General features: G+C 34.3%; 1 long non-coding RNA gene across 1 annotated transcript in view; it reads left to right on the top strand.

Annotated features, from left to right (window-relative positions):
* Positions 1 to 7,492, top strand: part of LOC117176837 — a 9,472-nt gene extending 1,980 nt beyond the window's left edge. The window contains exons 2-3 of the long non-coding RNA XR_004467625.1: positions 2,358 to 2,396; positions 5,321 to 7,492. This is a non-coding gene — a long non-coding RNA (uncharacterized LOC117176837). The remainder of the gene's footprint in view (positions 1 to 2,357; positions 2,397 to 5,320) is intronic.
* Positions 7,493 to 8,881: the final 1,389 nt, after the last annotated feature.

Genomic DNA, 8,881 nt, shown 5'->3' with positions numbered 1-8,881 from the left:
CGAGGAAATATAAAAAAATTAATCAAAAACATACCTTCTTGATTTTCTTCTTTAAATTAAACTATTATTTTAATTAATTTATAATTTTACTGAAACAGTATGTCCGTTATGATACCTGTTTCGATCCTATCATTGACGACTTCATTTCAAATAAAGCATGTAAATATCCCTGAGCTGAACCCAGCTGTGACGTTATTGTGTACGCCATCAAGAACTATTTATCGTTTAAAATGAGACAGTTCGCTAAAGAAAACAAAATGAAAGCTAATAGGTGAAATGTTATTAAAAAAACTTAGCCGATTTGCTGAGGTTTAAACTGCTTAGAGTTTTAAGAAGTGTAAATACGAAGTTTATTCAAATGAATAATTTTTTTATTGTTTTAGGGTCACTGCCGTTAATAAATTGCTTATTTGTACCAGCATATGGCATTGCTCTTATTGAATTTTTCTTGCTCATTAAATCATTTCCTTACCCCAATATAAAATTAGAATATCTGTTATTTAATTTTGACTTATAATTAAATTTTATATTTCATTACAGTAATTTTGTTAATGAAATATATATTTTTGTTTTATTTCTTGAGTTGAAAAATAATTTAAATTCATTTCCTTCGTGTTACGATTGAAACCTTTCATATTTCCCTTAGCTGGAAAAAAAGATTTTAACGATGTTTAAAAATAAAAATTACCCTCATATTTAAAAAAGATATGAAATTTGAATTATTTGATGCATAATACAAATTTTCGTTACGAATAATATCAATTAAGTTAATTTCTAACTAATTTTGCCTATGCTTGCCATGTAAGAACAGGCTAGAAAGACACCCAGCGCCATTTGCAATCCTCGCTTTACTTGACCGTACTAGTGAACTAACGCTGACATACGTCGTTGCAGGGGCTGATTTTCCCTTTTGGAATTTTTATCTTTGGATTCTTAGTTAAATAAAAGACAATAAAAAATAAATAAATAAGGTGTTGAACACTGCTATGCATGTAACTACTACTCCCATCTTGCGGCCGGGCTTTTAAAACACTTCCTACTTTTGAAAGTTGAGTTCAGAAGGACAGCTCCGTCGGTATAGATAAATTCCAGATATGAGGTTAGCAGAGCACTGTCCTAAGAAGCTATTTTTTGGTACCTTAGTATTTTATTTTTCCCATAAAGGAGAGGCGCAAGAATATGGAAACCCTCAGTGAGTGGAACCAGTTCATGTATCCCTTCTCACAAACTGCAGATCGTAACCTCTCGGCATTCTAAACACTCACTAGGGTCTTTCGTCAGGAGTACTTGCTTCCCGCAGCCCTCACATCTCTTGTTTATTTAACGCCGTCAAAATCAATTTGTGGATTTCCTCGTCTCCCCAAATTTCTACATCGTCAGTGGGCTTACGGGAATGAGCACATTGTTGGCATCTGCACTTATGGACTAACTGCATATTTACACCCATAAAAAGCTTCCCGGCTAGTGTGGCATCTGTTGCTTTTCTTTCTAATAATTTTGCTAGTTTCTATAAAAAAATATAAAAAAATTTGTCTTATCTTTTCCTTTTATCATAAAACTATTTCAATTCTATTACTAATTTCTTAAAAATTTTATTATATATATCTTTCTGAAATTCTCCATCCTGTCAAAAGTAACAATAAAAACTTACTTTGATTTTACCTTTATCTGATCTGGAAGGATTTTTTAATATCCAATGAATCAAATCATTCAAACAACATCATTCGGGGTATATTTTATTTAATTCCATTTTTGAAATTTAACTTTTCCTTTTTTTTTACTTAGCTGACCACTACTTGAAATTTTATCCTTTGTCTTTAATCAAATGTTTTGCGTCTTAATATTATATCTATAGGAAATTTTCAAAACCCTTAAAATGTTTCTTTGCACATGCAAATTATGAAAGTTTAAATTGTTTATTAAGAAAAAAAATTTTTAAGGTTTGTGGAATGCTTCAAATGATATTCTGAGACTAAATATTTCATTCTTTTTATTTATGTGTTTATTATACATTTATTTTGTGTTGGTTATTATTATTTTTGTATTAAATAAAAGAAAATAAGTTATTTCCAACCTTTTTTAAATTAATTATTTAACTTATGTTAGTACTTCCTTTACACATGGTATTATATTGGTCTTCTGGCTAGAGAGAGAATGGCGCGAAATTGAAACTTGCCGATTTTCATTTTATAAATTTTCCCGGCTCCCTTAAAATTTTAAATGAAGACCGAATTTAGTTCACCATCCACAAAATATTTCAGATACGTATAATTTGTCTATGTGCTAAAATTTTAGAATAATATTCAATAAGAATTGTTTCTTTGTGCTTTTTAAGACCCTTTTCTTTTTATTTTCAGATTGTCAACCCGTGTTCTGGTTTGCGCATATGAATTTAGGTGAGCAATTTCAATTCTTCTACATTTTTATAATATTTCTGATATTAGCAAATAATATTTTTTTTTTAATCATTTGACTTATTTTAACATAAAAATTTTGCTTGATCGAAAAGATACACAGAAGTGCCCTATTTCTTGTTATTAATCCAAAAGCTGTTTGATTTATTTCTATTTATACAAGGATTTTTAAAAATATTTATTATTAAAATTTTTCCATTTATTTGTTCTAGTTCTAAAGATTATCTTATTTTTTTTAAAACATATTAAGAGAAAGGTTTCAACAATTATTTACATTAGGTATTTTTGTCGTTATGGCTTATCCCTAACTATCAAACTGTCTTTAATTCCCTTTTTAAAATTTTTTTCAGATTTTATTTCGCACTTTTACTCTTTTTAGTCCTGTAGAGGATGAGAAACTAATTGTAGCTTATCTAAATTAACGACTTTGACCCTATTAGTTTTTTCATCCCTAATCTGAGCATCGGCCTCTCCAATCATTTTTTCATTCTCATTATTTATGATTAAAGAAGTATTAGAATTGTCTGAAATTTGACACCACTTTTTTCAACGGATCTCCACGTTTCGAGACCCCCTGAATTCGCAAATCAGGTTTTTACGATGGCATCTGTCTGTCCGCCCGTAAACACGATAACTCTCGAAACTTTTTTTAGATCCTAAAAGAAAGGACGAGTTCCTTAACCAGTTATTTTGGATAAAAATTGAAGAAGTGAGCGCATTTTGAAAATTGTTGAGACCTCTTTTTGTCTGAATTTGAAAATTCTATGTACGGATATTTATAGTATTAAATAGGATAAACAATTTAACCTTGTCCGAGCGCGAAGCGCGAGATTCAACCGTCGCACGCTCAAGGTGTGTTTTCTACTTTTAGAGCTACCTTTCTTCCTACATAGAAATTTTGAAGATTCGCTATGCGATCATAGTAAAATTTTGATTTTCTTTTAGCTATTTCTATTCATTCGTGAGCCAACCTTTGCGAATCATCTAATTTATGAAATAAATCTTAGAGATACTTTTCATACGTAATCTCGGATGGATCTATAGAAGGACTTGTTGGAATATTGGCCTCCCTACCAAATACTAAGGAATATGGTGTAAAACCTGTTGCCTCGTGTACCTGAGTATTATATGAGAAAATCGCATAACGGAGTCACTCATCCCCATTTTGTGCATTACCAAACTGTCTCGGGTATTCTACAAGGGTCTGATGACTTCTTTCCAAAGACCCCAATGATTGCTGATGATAAGCTGTGGATTGAATCTTCTCAATGTTGAATATTTTACAAAAGGTTCGTATAACTTTGCTAGTAAAGTTTTTGCCTTGATCGGTATGAATTACTTTCGGGCAACCATACCAAGAAATAAATTGTTCCGCAATTGCATACGCAATCGTAATAGTATCAGTTTTTGCTAATGAAAATGCATCAGCACATTTCGAAAAATTGGACTGAATTGTTAAAATATGGTTGTGACCTCGTGGAGCTGTGAGAAGAGGTCCTACAATATCTATTTGAATGTCATCGAACGGTTCTTTAAGCGTGTCCGTGATGATCATATTTTTCTATTGATGACCAATATATTTCACTTTAATTATTTCCCGCTTTGGAAACGACTACCTCTCCTACCTTGAGGTTTTTATTTTTTAAACTTTGAATGTGAACTAAGTTATTCTCTGATAACTCTTTACTTGTTTCTGATTCTAGAATTCCATATGGTGAAATGAAATAAACTATATGACCATTTCCCATACTAAGCTTGTTCTTAATATTGATTACAAAATATCTGTAATTGCCAAAATCGTGCTGGTGCTGTTATACCCAATGCCCTCAGACGCTGCTTTAACTGTGGTACCTTGACGTGAATGATCCAGACTCTCACATTGGTTTTCAACACAGGCATCAAACACCTCAGGGATTGTCCTTTCGCCTAACCCAGACATCGTACCCTTCTTTGGGATTTCCAGCTCGCCTAACGCAGCAGTCGTACCCGATTTCAGGACTGCCTGCTCGCCTAATCCAGGCATTGTACCTGAATTGTGAATCTGAGATCCCCACTCGCTTGATCCGTGGGAGTTGTACTCAGATTCGAGGATCTGTCAAATTCATCACTTGTTTCATCATCCGAACAATCTGTAAACACCACGTACAGATTTTCTTCGCTTCAGCCTGTGTTATCCCTTTGTTGAAAAACACATTTCTCCTTAGCCCTTCAGGACCAACCGCTTCACCTTCCCGAGCCGAAGACATAGCAAACCGCCTATGGCCGTGCACTACCCTGGACGCACCACCCAACTCCAACTCAGTAGACAAAATACTGATAACATTGGTGCAAGGGTTCCGAGATAACGCGTCGGCATTGGTAGTCCTTGTAACAGGCTTGTATAAAATCAAATAAACATACTCGCTCAATAATATTCGCCATCGAGCCAACCGGCAGACTGGGTCCTTTAGACCATGAAGCCAGGCTAAAAGACGATGATCTGTCACCAATGTGAATCGACGACCATACAAATATGGTCGGAAATGTTTGACGTTGAAAACTATTGTCAAAGCTCCTTTTCAGTAGTTGAGAAATTCAATTCGGTTTCACGGAGAGAGCGAGATTCATATGCTATAGGCAAGTCTTGTCCTATGGGATCTTGACTAAGAACTCCGCCTACCGCATAATTAGAAGCATCTGCTGTGAGTGCAGTCGGCCTTGAAAAATCAGGATATTGTAAAATAGGCTCTGAAAAGTCTTGTCACGAAGAACTTCGAAAGCCTCTTGTTGAGCAGGGCCATAACTAAAAGGAACATTATCCTTTAACACAGCAGTTAATGGTTTTGCTTATTTCGCAAAGTCAGGTATAAACTTTTGATAATATCCTATTAAACCTAAAAACTGTTATATATTTTTCTTTGTTTTAGGTGGCGGGAACCTTTGGACAGCTTCTACATTTTTAAGATTTTGCTTGACACCATCAGGAGTTATATGTCCTAAATAGGCAATTTCATGTCGAAGAAAATGACATTTTTCTGGTTGCAAGGCTAATCCTGCCGATTTTAATCGCTCTAATAGGACCCTTAACTCTCGAGAATGTTCAGCTAAGGACGAGGCATAAAGGACTATGTCGTCCATATGAAAGAAGAGCTCGATACCCTGGAGACCTGTCAACACTTGATCCATCATCCGCTGAAACGTGGCGGATGCATTCTTACGCCCGAATGGTATTCTATTGTACTCTAATGGCCATAAGGAGTAGAAAAAGCAGTTTTGGCCCTGGACTGTGGGTCCATTGGGATTTGATGAAATCCCATTACCAAGACTAGAACAGAAAAGTATTGAGCTCCATCAATCCGCAATATTCGGTTAAAGATAAGCGTCTTGAACATTTCGCTCCTTTAGGGCACTATAATTGATGACCATCCGCCATCGCTTATTACCTTGTGCATCAGGGGGTTTAGGCGCAAGTAATGCGGGACCATCGTTTTAATCGTTTAATCGTTTTAATCCTCAAGCGTGGTTTGGGATTCCAGCTTTCCGTTTTTCGAGATTTAAGTTCACCGACTTATTCTCAGAAATTGGAGAGTTGCGATCTCAAACTTATAACTGCATTTCGATTCCGCGTAAACTTCAACCGTCTTAGGTAACAGAATTCTCGCCAACCGAGGGCAGCAAATTCTCACCGTATTCCAATGGGTGGTAGGAGCGGGTGACCAATGACAGGGCTCGATTCGTCCTCCTTACCGCTGGAATGCGCACGGGTTTGCTCAGCGTTTTAAAAGAGCTACGAAGGATCAACAGGACAGCCAGACAGTATCACCTCAATCGAGGAGCGCAGCTGGTCACAGGGAACCTCGCGCTGACTCGAACGATCCCCTGTAATTCGTACCACCATTTCTTCTTAATTAAGTTCTTTTGTTACTTTAAAATTCCAGCCTTTTTATTTCATTCACAATTTTTCACCACCTTTTAATTCAACTTAGTTTTTCCTCTTTAATAACTTTCTCCCGAATCTTCGATCTCAGTTTATGAGCATCCGCCAGATGTGTAAAATAACTGTTCCTGTCAAATTTCGCGGCACTTTGGCGAATCCAAATATAATTTTTTTATTGTTAAAAAATAACATAATACGGTTTCACCAAAAAGGTTAGATGATACTTGGAACAAAGGAGCCTCCCGCGATCAAATCGGGACACGCTCGAAATGCCTTGGTTTCAGTTGGCCTCTTGATTATTCTCTTTCTTGATTTTTTCAAGTCGGATTTTCAATTTTTTGAAGCATATGTTAATAGTAAATGTCATTCCATATATTTTTGTTTTTTAAAGAGAGTTTCTAACTTTTTTAGTTTTCGAGATACTCGCGAAATTGTTACTTTTTGACAAAATTATATTTTTGCGTTCCGCTCGTCAAGAGTTCCGCTCTTGCCAAGAAATGAGCAATAGAAAGAATGGAAGAAAGGCTATTCTCAAACTTCTTTGTGCTCCTGTATTTTATTTCGCATATAAGGCAAATGGGAACAAATCGTACTTTGTTTTGATTGTGGTGTAAACAGGCAAGATCTTCGCCTCTTCTAGTCCTATTATTGAAGGAGTTAGAGCGAGCGGAACGCAAAAATATAACGATTTTTAATTTTGTCAAAAAATAACAATTTCGTGATTATCTCGAAAACTAAAAAAGTTAGAAACTCTTTTCAAGAAACATAAATATGTGGAATGCAATTTCCTATCAAAATATGCTTTAAAAATATTTTAGATCCGACTTGAAAGAAGTAAGAACGACAATAAACAAGAAGCCAACTGAAACCAAGGCATTTTGAGCGTGTCCCGGTTTGACGGCGGGGTGCTCCAATGTAAACTGAACACGCGGACCATGGAATAACACACAGTGGGAAAAAGTTACTTTTGGTTCAAAATAACGTACAGCCCACAAATACTGACCGATTTGGATAAATAAATTTAGAAAAAAAAGCTGATAAGATTTCTATGAGAGTTGTCGAGCCAGCATTTTGAATTATGGTTTCAATTTTTTTATAAATAAACAAATATGACGAAAAAATTGCCATTTTTTCTATTTGACGTTCCTGGTTCTCGTCAATAACAGGAAAATGGTTGAAATCGCCTAAGTTGCATAGAGTAACATTAGTTAAAGATGTTCCAATATTATACAATGAAGAAGCATTTTTTTCAAACAAATTATTTGGTTAAAAAGGGTTTTTCACTATTTTCCATGATCATATGTCTTTTTAAGTTATATTTCAAGAAATTTGAATGTAAACATTATATGAAAAAAAAATTCTCTTGAGATTATAATTGTTTATATTGTTCTGACGTTGTAGAAATTTCCGTAATATTTAAAAAATTACATTTCTATTTTATGTATAACTGAAATACTGCCGTCGTTCAAGTTTAGACTTCAACCAGGTTTCAAAATTTAAAGTAAGTTTTTCCCAAAACCATAAAATGTCCCTTTGGTATCTAGTTAATAAAGATTCAGGAAGGAAAAGTTTGCACGAAGGCCTAAATGGTTTGAGTGAACCCTCCGAGGTAACCGCCTTCAATATAGCTTTAGTGCAACTTTTTAGGTTTAGAATTATCTTAAAATTCTCATCTGTCTCTTGACCATTATGTAGCAGCGTTGCCATTTTTCTAATTTCAGTGTCTCAAATTTCAATCCTCACTAACGGTGTTGCAATCTTCAAACGCTTGTACCCGCAACCCCTGAAAAAGATTCAGTTCGCTCAGATTTGCGAAACGAACCGAACGAACTTTATTGTAGCTCTGTGAATCTTTAATTTTTTTTACAAGTCCAACTTTGAATATTTACCCCTTTATCAGTGTACTTATAGATGTCTTCATAATAAATGTATCTTAAGGCATTTTTAACTTTTATTGACTTTACCCGAACTCTTTATATTTTCACGAACTTTCTAAACTTTTTGAACTTTCGAAATTTCTAAACATAGGACGCGCTAAATTAATTGTGCATTCAAACATATATTATAAGCTAATTTAATTAACATTTGTTTAAAAATATCAGAAGGTTAATCAAAAAATTATTAATTTTTCTAAAATGATCATAAAGTTCGTAATTAAAAAAACTGACATCGGAAAAAAACGCATTTTTCTGTCATAAAACGCCTGATTACTGAATTTTTTTATTAAACTTGTTTATAATATAACAATTATATTCTTTAAAAATTTTTTTTTAATATAGAGGAGAGTACTCGAATATGAGATATTCTCGTAATATGAGAAAGCGAGGTATCAGCTAAACTAAGAGACCCACTCTGTTGGTTCTATCACTAACTTGTAGCTCTTGAAGAAAGAGTAATTTCATGGTTTAGTCCATTTTTCATTGGGCTTCTAAAGATTATAGGCGAACTTGTTGTGAAATCGATGGTGGTCGAGTTCGTGGAAGGGAATTCTTTAAACCCTATTTATAATTAATTAAATATGTATTTAACAGTAAAGTTAGCTAAGAGTTTG

Source organism: Belonocnema kinseyi, chromosome 7 (assembly GCF_010883055.1).
Source record: "Belonocnema kinseyi isolate 2016_QV_RU_SX_M_011 chromosome 7, B_treatae_v1, whole genome shotgun sequence".
Taxonomy (NCBI): domain Eukaryota; kingdom Metazoa; phylum Arthropoda; class Insecta; order Hymenoptera; family Cynipidae; genus Belonocnema; species Belonocnema kinseyi.
The sequence above is the reverse complement of the archived record's forward strand: the minus strand, read 5'-3'. Positions and strand labels throughout refer to the sequence as shown.